Source organism: Periplaneta americana, chromosome 14 (genome assembly GCF_040183065.1).
Source record: "Periplaneta americana isolate PAMFEO1 chromosome 14, P.americana_PAMFEO1_priV1, whole genome shotgun sequence".
Taxonomy (NCBI): Eukaryota; Metazoa; Arthropoda; class Insecta; order Blattodea; family Blattidae; genus Periplaneta; species Periplaneta americana.
The window spans coordinates 152,119,660-152,132,717 of NC_091130.1; positions in this window are offsets into that span (position 1 = coordinate 152,119,660).

A 13,058-nucleotide genomic window follows, 5' to 3' on the forward strand; every position below is an offset into this window, starting at 1 on the left:
AGTCAGGTTGTAGGTTCGAATCTCAAGTAGAGAACTACTCTGTTAAATATCTAGGTGTGTATTTGGATGAGATTCTCCAGTGGAATGTCCAAGTCACTCACACATGTAACACAGTCATCTCCATTCTTACTTACTTGTACTTATGGTTTTTAGATTCATTGCCGCCCTCACATAAGCCCGCCATCGGTCCCTATCCTGAGCAAGATTAATCCAGTCCCTACCATCATATCCCACGTCCCTCAAATCCATTTTAATATTATCTTCCCATCTATGTCTCGGCCTCCCCGAAGGTCTTTTACCGTCTGTCCTCAAAAACAAACATTCTATATGCATTTCTGGATTTACCCGTACGTGCTACGTACATGCCCTGCCCATCTCAAACGTCTGGATTTAAAGTTCCTAATTATGACAGGTGAAGAATAAAATGCATGCAGTCCTGCGTTCTGTAACTTTCTCCATTCTTCTGTAACTTCATCCCTCTTAGCCCCAAATATTTTTCTAAGCACCTTATTCTCAAACACCCTTAATCTCTGTTCCTCTCTCGAGTCCAAGTATCACAACCATACAGAACAACCGGTAATTTCACTGTTTTATAAATTCTAACTTTCAGCTTTTTCGAGAGCAGACTGGATGACAAAAGCTTCTCATCCGAATAATAACAAGCATTTCCCACATTTATTTTGCGTTTAATTTCCTCCCTAGTGTCATTTATATTTGTTACTGCTGCTCCAAGATAACCTATTTGAATTTTTCCACCTCTTCGAAGGATAAATCTCCAATTTTTATATTTCCATTATTGTCAAGAAGGCTTTGTTGATTCAGTTTCATTTTTAATAAAACTGTTGCATTCCACTTCAATTATCAATATATATTAAACAATCTCTAATACGTAACTATCCATAACATAACCTAAATATTATAAACAAGATAAATGATAGAAAAGTTTTAATTAAGGATGATGAAATAAACATGAATCATTTTAAAAGGTACTTACTTACTTACTTACTTACTTACTTACTTACTTACTTACTTACTTACTTACTTACTCATAGCTTTTAAGGAACACGGAGGTTCACTGCCGCCCTCACATAAGCCCGCCATCGGTCCTATCCTCAGCAAGATTAATCCACTCTCGACCATTATATCTCACCGCCCTCAAATCCATTTTAATATTATCTCCCATCTACGTCTCGGCTTCCCCAAAGGTCTTTTTCCCTCCGGCCTCCCAACTAACACTCTATATGCATTTCTGGATTCGCCCTACCGTGCTACATGCCCTGTCCATCTCAAACGTCTGGATTTAATGTTCCTAATTTATTATGTTAGATGAAGAATACAATGCGTGCAGTTCTGCTTTGTGTAACTTTCTCCATTCTCCTGTAACTTCATCCTTCTTAGCCCCAAATATTTTCCTAAGCACCTTATTTTCAAACACTCTTAATCTCTCTTCCTCTCTCAAAGGGAGAGTCCAACCATATAACTGCTTTATAAATTCTAACTTACAACTCCTTCGAGAGCAGACTGGACGATAAAATCTTCTCAACCAAATATTAACAGACATTTACATATTTATTCTGCGTTTAATTTCGTCTCGAGTGCCATTTATATTTGTTACTGTTGCTCCACCGTACTTGAATTTTCTCACTTTTTCAAAGGATAAATTTACAATTTTTATATTTCCATTTCGTACTATTTCTGGACACCCGACATAATCATGTAGGCATATTTTGTCTTATTGGAGTTTACTTATTCTACATTAATTAAATCGTCTAATTTTCTACCCTTTCAATTTAAAAACATTCTCTTACATACATTGGTGATGTCACATTTTTATTACTACGACATTCTACTAACAGATTTAAATTCTAATCTTGCCCAAAGATTAAAACGAGTTCACAATGTCTGCATAAGTTTCATTTTCAACATCCGTAAATACGACTACATTACGCCTACCGTTGTAATGCTCCAATGGATATGATTACAGGACGGAAGATATATTATTATTATTATTATTATTATTATTATTATTATTATTATTATTATTATTATTATTATTATTATTATAAACTTGGATCCTCACTTTGAGAGAGGAAGAGAGGTTAAAGATGTTTAAGAATAAGGTGCTTAGGAAAATAATTGAGGCTAAGAGGGATAAAGTTACAGAAGAATGGAGAAAGTTACACAACGCAGAACTGCACGCATTGTATTCTTCACCTGACATAATTAGGAACATTAAATCCAGACGTTTGAGATGGGCAGGGTATGTAGCACGTATGGGCGAATCCAGAAATTGATATAGAGAGTTAATTGGGAGACCGGAGGAAAAAGACCTTTGGGGAGGCCGATACGTAGATGGGAGGATAATATTGAAATTGATTTAAGAGAGGGGGGATGTGATGATGGAGACTGGATTAATCTTGCTCATGATAGGAACCGATGGCGGGCTTAATTTATTAATTTATCCTGTGAAATTCTGATTAATCACATGATGCCACATTAATTGTAATTTTTCTTGCCCTTTTCTTTGTTTCCTTTTTTTTTAATTTAATCATCTAGGCTATGTTTATTCATGTGTATGTCGCTAGTTATTGTGGTTTCGAAAAGAGACATACTGAGCATTTAAAAAAATCATGATGGTGCTATATTTTATAATATACTGTATTACTTATTGAATATTGATATTACATGATGTACTTTTGGAGAAAAATGCAATTAAAGTTTTCACTTGTTTTCTTAGCAACTATAAGAAAGATTTAGGTATTTAAGAAGCACTGTGTAAAACTACGCCCTAGTTTAGTATGTAAAAAAGCCTACAGGTAACGCAAGATATCAAAACATAGAAATGCAGTTTTTACACCGCAAATTCGTTATTTTGTTCTCCTGTAAAATTTCCTTTTACGACTTTAGGTCCCTTTTCGCTCATAGGTCATATTAGGATATACTGAGTCCATAAGGGCTATCCTCAATGGAGGGCATTTTGTAAATTAATTTATTATTATTATTATTATTATTATTATTATTATTATTATTATTATTATTATTATTATTATTATTATTATTATTATTATTGAATATATTTTCTTCCACCAGCATTTATAAACTTTTGACTGTGGAAGATGTGCTAGAATAGTGGCATTGTTTACCAAAATAACGAGTTCTTCGGCACCTGCGTATTACACATTTGAGGTGCTCGGTTCGTACCAGGTAAATAATTATGTAGCTTAGAGTACGTGGGAAAGGAAAGAGCAAAATATAATCTACAGTCTTGATAAAATAAAATGCCAGAGTTTTATAGCATGCGTTATCACGCTATTAAGGTTTTATTACCACATACTGTGGATACAATACATGAATATTGAATAATAGAGGCTATGGACTTTTGTTTGTGCTAGTGTGTTATGTGACCGTAGCTACAAAACCCAACTTCCATACAGCTACTGTATTAGTACGACGAGAACGACCGATTAACTTGTCTTTGTTCTGTTCATACAAACTTTTTCAACATGGAACCTTTTTCTGCATGCCTTACTTCCTTACAAATGGCTTTTAAGGAACCCGCAAGGTTCATTGCCGCCCTCACATAAGCCCGCCATTGGTCCCTATCCTGTGCAAGATTAATCCAGTCTCTATCATCATATCCCACCTCCCTCAAATCCATTTTAATATTATCCTCCCATCTGCGTCTCGTCGTCTTCCCCAAAGGTCTTTTTCCCTCCGGCCTCCCAACGAAAACTCTATATGTATTTCTTGATTCGCCCATGTGTTCTACATGCCCTGCCCACCTTAAACGTTTGTATTTAATGTTCCTAATTATGTCAGGTACAATTTATAAAACAGTTATGTTACCGGTTCTTCTGTATAGTTGTGAAACTTGGACTCTCATTCTGAGAGAGGAACATAGGTAAGGGTGTTTGAGAATAAGGTGCTTAGGAAAATATTTGGGGCTAAGCGGGATGAAGTTACAAGAGAATGGAGAAAGTTACACAACGCAGAACTGCACGCATTGTATTCTTCACCTGACATAATTAGGAACATTAAATCCAGACGTTTGAGATGGGCAGGGCATGTAGCTCGTATGGGCGAATCCAGAAATGCATATAGAGTGTTAGTTGGGAGACCGGAGGGAAAAAGACCTTTAGGGAGGCCGAGACGTAGGAAGGATAATATTGAAATGGATTTGAGGGAGGTGGGATATGATGATAGAGACTGGATTAATCTTGCACAGGATAGGGACCGATGGCGGGCTTATGTGAGGGCGGCAATGAACCTTCGGGTTCCTTAAAACCATTTGTGAGTAAGTAAGTAATTATGTCAGGTAAAGAATATAATGCGTGCAGTTCTGCATTGTGTAACTTCCTCCATTCTCCTGTAACTTCATCCCTCTTAGCCCCAAATATTTTCCTAAGAACCTTATTCTCAAACACCCTTAATCTCTGTTCCTCTCTCAAAATAAGAGTCCAAGTTTCACAATCATACAGAATAACCGGTAATGTAACTGTTTTATAAATTCTAACTTTAAGATTTTTTTTTAGAGCAGACTGGATGACAGAAACTTCTCAACAGAATAATAACACTCATTTCCCATATTTATTCTGCGTTTAATTTCCTCCTGAATGTAATTTATATTTTTGTTACTGTTGCTTCAAGATATTAGAATTTTTCCACCTCTTAGAAGGATAAATCTCCAATTTTTATGTTTTCGTTTCGTACAATATTCTTGTCGCGAGACATAATCATATACTTATCTTTTCGGGATTTACTTCCAAACCTATCGCTTTACTTGCTTCAAGTAAAGTTTCCATGTTTTCTCCTAACATATTCACGTCATCCGCATAGACAAGAAGCTGATGTAACCCGTTCAATTCCAAATCCTCTCCGTTAAGCTGAACTTTCCTAATGGCATATTCTAGAGCGAAGTTAAAAAGTAAAGGTGATATACTTTATAAAATGGCCATTTCAGGTGATCGCTTGATTGAGCTTAAGGATTGCATGAATTAGCGTGAAAATATTGAATTTAATTGAAATTTCTAGTTTCAATGATTTCTCTATTATTAAGGGCTGTTCTTTTTCAACTACAACATTACAATAAAAGGGCGAAGTTATTCTGTCTTTTGACAACTTTCCCTCTTCACACTCTTCTTTCTTAAACCTTAAAGTTTTTTTTAGAAAGAGACCTGTCTCGTCGACATTGTAAAGATCTCTGAGTTCAAGATACTGCACTCCAACCACGAGAAAGTCTCCAGGGAATGAAGGGAAGGGGGGTGATGCTGTGAATGAATGTTGATGTCATAAGATGTCGTAGCGTCACACACGTGGGTACTCTTATCTCTATTGGCTAGCTCTCACAGCACAAACCATAACATTGATACAGACGTATTGATACTACGCTAGTTACAAAATTAGATCACTGTTAATCTCCTGGTCTTTTAATCTCTTCATACAGGAAATAACATATGCAGGAGAGCGCATGGTTTTTAAACTGGTGTTATAACAGTAATATTATCTATGTACTTCGGTGCAATAGATGAGGCAATAGTAAGCACATTCCTTTCACGGTTGATCTCCTGGTTGGAGAACAGTAGTCTGTTTTTCCGTTGTTCAATGTTAATGATTGTAACGTCTGCTCCTTCACTCAACATAGAACGAAATGCATTGTTATTCCATTTTAATTATTCTAACCATCCATTGCTATAGCTACAGAATTGCTTATATTCAGTTCTTTGGATATTTCAAGAGCTTTCTCTTGAGTCATAGGCTTACATACTGGAAATTTCTGTGCCCTCGCACACTTGAACCATTCATAACGAAATCGTTCACATCGCTAAAAATAGATTCCCTCTTTTTTTTCGGTCACCACGCTGACTTAAAGAAATACTGTAACGTTTTCGATGGAAAAAGTCGGCGTTTCAATTCTCTAAAAGCGAGTAAGCATTTATAGCCGTGCGGTGTCGGAGCCGAAAGTCAAAAAAGAGCCATAAAACAGAAAAGAAACTACCCGGGGATGTGGAGGGTGTACTGTTGCACAGTTAGCTTTTGTTCTATTGCGTCATATCCTGCAACCATAAAAAAAATCATACAGTATCCATGAAAAGATTTTATGTTTGTTAGTTACCGTTATAGTAAGGTTCCAATCCAAATAGACCACGGCCGCTGGCCAGCACATGAGATGGCCGCTATATAAAGAGATTTTTTTTTTAACTTCAGCCGATTCCAGAGAAAACTGGCCTTTCGGACAGGTGGCCGCTTAAATGAAGTGATTGTAAAGGCAGGTTTCACTGTACACGCAAATTCCACACAACTGCTACATTAAAACACAACAGAAATTTTGGACTCGGAATAAAGAGTGAATCGTAAGTAATGTCATTAATTTCAGGGAGTTTTTCTTTGAGATATTTCAAACAAAACGCTGAATACAATTTTTCTCCTTTTTGCTTCCTTTCCGAGATGAAAATTGTTTTATATGGAACATTTCATAGCGTATTTATTTTAATGTACCGAAGTACATATGATATTTCCATGCAGATATTCTGCGTCATCACATGATGAAAGAGAGATGGAACGGAGAAAAATTCTTTCCGGCGCCGGGATTTGAACCCGGGTTTTCAACTCTACGTGCTGATGCTTTATCCACTAAGCCACGCCGGATACAATCCCGACGCCGTTTAGAATCGTATCCGGCGTGGCTTAGTGGATAAAGCATCAGCACGTAGAGCTGAAAACCTGGGTTCAAATCCCGGCGCCGGAAAGAATTTTTCTCCGTTCCATCTCTCTTTCATCATGTGATGACGCAGAATATCTGCATGGAAATATCATATGTACTTCGGTACATCAAAATAAATATGATATGCGTAATAAATCACTTTGTGATTTAAGACGGCGCCCATACCGTCGGATCCCGGCCAATCAGTCACTCATCTGAGTGCACCTCTACACATGTATGGACTTCGGTCCTGCGTTCATAGACATCTATGACGTAGTGCAGAGGGCGGCCACCAGAGGGAACCCAAGAGATGGAGCTTAATCTGAGACGATTCTAAACGGCGTCGGGATTGTATCCGGCGTGGCTTAGTGGATAAAGCATCAGCACGTAGAGCTGAAAACCCGGGTTCAAATCCCGGCGCCGGAAAGAATTTTTCTCCGTTCCATCTCTCTTTCATCATTTCATAGCGTGTTTCGGGAAAGCCATTGATTTATTTCCCAATATGCTCAGTCAATTTAAGAGAGCACTGTATTATGATAGTAAATTATTGAAAGAATTTTGGTTTTTCTCCTTTAAATGTGCAGAAATTTGGTCCGAATAAAAATGTAACATTGTAAAATTCCTTTTCATAACAAAAATTTACATGATGACCTATTCTATTAAGGGACCACTATACTGAAATAACTAACTTCCATGTTTTCAAAGCTAAACTCACGAAATTTTTATCACTGGTGTATCTAGTTAATTAATAATAACATGTGTACAAAATTTTATCGCTCTATGATAAGTGGTCTGCATTTTATTAATATCTTGATAAAATATTGTATCGCTTTGTATACATTAGAAGAAACAATACTATTGGGGTTTTCTGTACAGTGAATCGGTAAATTACTAGTAGTTTTTTATGATTATTAATATTTTTATTTTTTATCTTTTCCAATAAAAATTGTAGCAGTTTACTGATTAATTTTAAAGCAAAACCTTATAGTAAATTTTGATCCCATGTATATACAGATTCATATAAGTGAATATCACTTAAGAATAACATAAATTGTAGCATGAGGGACTTTTTATATAAGCGATTCAACATTTTAATAAAATAATAATAAAACGTAAACCACTTACCACAGGCGGATGAAATTTTGTACAAAAAAATAGCCCGGTTGTGATCTCTATCTGTAATGGACGATCACAGTATGATATTAAATATGCATATTTCTTATACTTATTGATTGATCTTGTTGCTGTACTTCTAGTTCGATTTTTAAAAGTGTTTTTAATTGCCTTTTTAAAATTTTAAGTTTGTATTTGTATAATTGATCACATGTATTATTTAATTTTGATATACATTGTGTACAGACATCTATGTTGTCTGAAGATGCCCACATAGGGCAAAAACGTTCACAAAATAATTAAAATGTGTTAACAAAAAAATATATATTTTTTTTTTTGGTTGACATTATAAATAAGTCAAGACGGAAACATTAAAACCACGTTACTCGTTCATAAAAAAAAAATATATGGTTTAATTAACGACGCTCGCAACTGCTGAGGTTATATCAGCGTGTGCCGGAATTTTGTCCCGCAGGAGTTCTTTTACATGCCATTAAATGTACTGACATGAACCTGTCGCATTTAAGCACATTAAAATGCCATCGACCTGAGCCGGCATCGAAACCGCAACCTTGAGCACAGAATGCCAGCGCTGTACCCACTGCGCTAACAACGCCGACAATTTTGTACATTTATCGTTTTTAACCAGATATATCATCCATGTTGAATCTTTCGTACACTACTTTTAACACTTGAATATAAATAATTGATTAAATGGCGATCTTACTCGTGTTAATTATGTAAACATGTGCGGCTTACAGCCTCGTTCAGAAAACAGAAATACAACATAGCATACAGAACAGAAAACACACTACAAAGACAACTCAACACACAAACAACACAAACAAATAAATACAACCACACAGGCGTATGCAAACTCACATGCAATAGGATGAAAGAGTAATGGAACGGAGAAAAATTCTCTCCGGCGCCGGGATTTAAACCTGGGTTTTCAGCTCTACGTGCTGATGCTTTATCCACTAAGCCACACCGGAAACCACCCCGGCGTCGGACAGAATTGTCTCTGATTAAGTTCCAACTCTTGGGTTCCCTCTAGTGGCCGCCCTCTACACTACGTCATAGATGTCTATGAACGTAGGACCGAAGTCCACACATGTGCTGAGGTGCACTCGTTATGAGTGACTAGTTGGCCGGGATCCGACGGAATAAGCGCCGTCTTAAATCACGAAGTGATTTACGCATATCATATATATCCCGGCGCCGGAGAGAGTTTTTCTCCGTTCCATTACTCTTACATCGTATGATGACGCAGAATATCTGCATGGAAATATCATATGTACTTCGGTACATTAAAATAATATATATGATATGCGTAAATCACTTCGTGATTTAAGACGGCGCTTATTCCGTCGGATCCCGGCCAACTAGTCACTCATAACGAGTGCACCTCGGACTTCGGTCCTACGTTCATAGACATCTATGACGTAGTGCAGAGGGCGGCCACTAGAGGGAACCCAAGAGTTGGAGCTTAATCTGAGACGATTCTGTCCGACGCCGGAGTGGTATCCGGTGTGGCTTAGTGGATAAAGCATCAGCACATAGAGCTGAAAACCCGGGTTCAAATCCCGGCGCCAGAGAGAGTTTTTCTCCGTTCCATTACTCTTACATCGTAAAACTACATTAGGCTAATCAGTATAGGACCATTTTGCTACAACATACATATTAACATATTTGACTAAACCAGGAGACTTAAAAGAAAAATTCTCCATTAGATCCACAGGGGATAAGAAGCGCTTGGAATAAGGGAACTGTGCCTATTATCGCACATGCGCCTAATATCGCACCCCATGGTTTATGAGCTCAGAACAGGCATAAGACCCTGAATGGAATAGCAACTTATTCAATTCAATTAAAAGGAGTGTTAGCGCCCGCAGGTGGATTGCTGCGAGCTTCAATACATACTACACGCCTTGAGTCAGGAATTGGCAATGGGAAAATATTTGTAGTATGTCGCATTGGAGATGGTTATACAACCAGCGGCAAGGCGCAAAACTTTTATACACTGTTAGTTTGATTTGGTTAGTCGTGTAGTATTTTTATTCAGTTAAAGATATATTGTAAACGTTTTATTTTTACTGAGACAAACTATTTTGTATCGTGTATGTTATTTGCCCAATATCGCACACTTATTGTTTTCCTATTATCGCACAGTGCGATATTAGGACGATGTTACTGCAAACTAATATAATAGTATAATTAATCTGGCAATTCGAAAATTCTTAAAAAATTGTCATTGTAGATGAGTCCAAAATGTCGTAAGCTGTGGAAAGAGGAGATTATGCAGGCTGTAATCATATCAGTTAGGAACAAAGTCATGGGATTGCAACGTGCTTCCAATACTTCCCAACTATACGTTAAAAGATAAAGTCAATAACAAAGAGGAGTGTGTAGATAAACTAGTGAGCACGAAACTTGGTATAAAACCTGTACTTCCATTTCAACTGGAAGATTCTTTGGAGTTTTTGTTACACCTGCTGACATTTCACCAATTCATAAAATAACTTACAACAAAAAAGTCCAACTGATAGAGGACGTAAAAGTGGTTCTGCTGCTCTACTAAAAAGTTCACAATATAAAAACGAATTGGCTGATGATTTTAAGAGGAAATTACTCACAAATAAGGAGACATATGAATGAAAAGGCGTTCAAAAGAAGCAGACTGATAAAGTACCTACTCAGAGGAAGAGACAGAAAAAACAAAGTCAGGTATCTTCAGATTCAGAAGACGAAGAGTTGGATGAGCCAGTATACATCTCCACTGATAATTGAGATAGCGAAAATGATGCAGAATGTCCTAATTGCAACGGGAAGTTTTCTTTTGACAAGAGGGGAGAAAAATGGATCGTATGCACTAAATGTGGAATTTGGTGCCATGAAGAGTGTTCTGGGGATAATGACTACAAAATTTTCATTGTGTTATTGTTTGGAAAGTTAGATTTAGTTCTCTAAATATCTGGATTATGTTTAATTAACAAACATTGTATAGCTTGAAAATCAAGCTTTCAGGTATAACTCCCTGTAAATTTATTTGAATAATCTCGAGGGAAAAATTGTTTCGGGGCTGGGTATCGAACCCGGGACCTTTGGTACGTTAAACCAAAGATCCCGGGTTCGATACCCGGCCCCGGAACAACTTTTCCCTCGAAATTATTCATTCTATACCTTGATAGCTGAATATGTAGTTATTTACTCTCAAACGCAATGTATCAGAAAATCTTATAATTTCCGTTTTGTATTCGCATGCTATTAAAAACATGTTTTGTGCTTAAATACAACAGATGTATAATAAATATGTAATAAAATTTGTTTCTATACAATAAACTTAACATTTGTCCTATGTATTTTTCACAAAATGAGGGGTGCGATATTAGGAGCACTATTTCTCCTTATACCGTTTTTGCAATTTTTCTTTTGTACTTAAAAAAAAAAGTAAAATAAAAGTAATTTTTAAATTTGACCTCACTGATGTAAGTATAATAAACCCGTATTAAGAATCCGTATTTATTTCAAATTTATGTAATATATTAATACTTGAAATACTACTTTTTCAAAATGGGTGCGATATTAGGCACAGTTCCCTTATCACCAAAATGATGGCGGGATATCCTAACAAGCTGGCAGGTCTGAAACTGGAAAGAAAGAAGATTATTTCTCTTTCTTCCTGGTATGAATTTATTATATTTTGATTTATCCGATGTGCCTCCAGTGATAACATTCTTAGCCACAAATCCATTAAATTTCCCAGTCGGTATTTCTAATTTACATCTTTCCCTTCGTAATTGTTAGTTAGCTTGAACTCGTGTTCTCAGAATGGAGTAAGCCTGCCATAGTAACCTTGGCAACGGGGATTGCCTCTAATCTCTTCAGTAGTGAGTCATATTGCATTTCCATTATCATTATTTTTACTGTCGCTTGACAGAGAAATGCAATGGGGTAATTCAGAATAGCAAAGACTGTCGTCAACTTTTTTTCAATGCTACTGTCACTTTTTACATTTGCGTTAGTACAGCCTAGGTATATATTTTAGTAACACAAGAACTTTTAAAATGAATTGTAGATTGTAGTTCAAAAGGCACATTTTTTTTTGTGTAATTTATACTAACATATAACTGGAGCTAAGTTGGAATCTTCCACTGTGTTTACATGTTTATCTAGAGGAATCTCAGTAGAGAAAATCAAAATTCGAGTGAAATTTAATTGACTATTACACGATTAGAAGAAAGTATATAAAGATTAGAAGAAATAGAGTACTGTAATACAATAAAATATTAATTCTCTTACTCAAATACTAAACTATCTTGAAAATATATTATTGTACCATATTCATCATTACAAATATTCCGCTAGATGGCAGTAGTGTGTTATGATACACTGTTTTCTTGTTACCAATTGTGCCAACTACACAATCTTCATTGAACTCTATGGACGATTACTAGTCAAGAAGGCTTTGTTGATTCAGTTTCATTTTTATTAAAACAGATGCATTCCACTTCAATTATCAATATATATTAAACAATCTCTGATACGTGATTACCCATAATCTCATACAGCAGAAGCTGTAACATAACCTAAACAATATGATAGAAAAGTTTTAATTAAGGATGATAAAGTAAACATGAATCATTTTAAAAGGAATGCTAGGGAGGTGATAAAAATTGTAGGATAAGCAGCCATGGTTGGTTGAAACACGTCATTTCGTACCGTTTTATTGGTCAAAAGTAGTATGACGTAGTAAAAGTGTCATATTCGTTACAAGAACACAGCTAATTAAATAGCTCTGAAGGAGACTTAATACTTTAAAATGTTACATAATTCATTTTTGTAATATTTGAGGAAAATCTTACCTATTTTGCCGAGTATGAGGATTAGAGCTGGAGTGCTGGTTTTGCGTCAAGGCGGCCCGGGTTTAATCCCCGGTCTGGTTGTGGTCGAATTTGTAATGTATGAAACATGCCATAGAGGTGTTTTCTCGGGTAGACTTTCGTCATTCATTCCACCAAAACTCACCAGTTTTCCCTCATTTCATTGATAGCAAATTTAAAATTAAGAAAGTAAAAAGTGCAAATCTTAATTTTTATATTTAAATATCCATTAACAGCATGACAGGAAGTTATTATGTAAACAAGAGCGCAATGACTTCTTCTCGTAACTAGTTCAGAGTATAAACACACCTGAGGCGTAATTTAATTATTTACAGTTAGTGCAGGCAGTATTCATACACTTT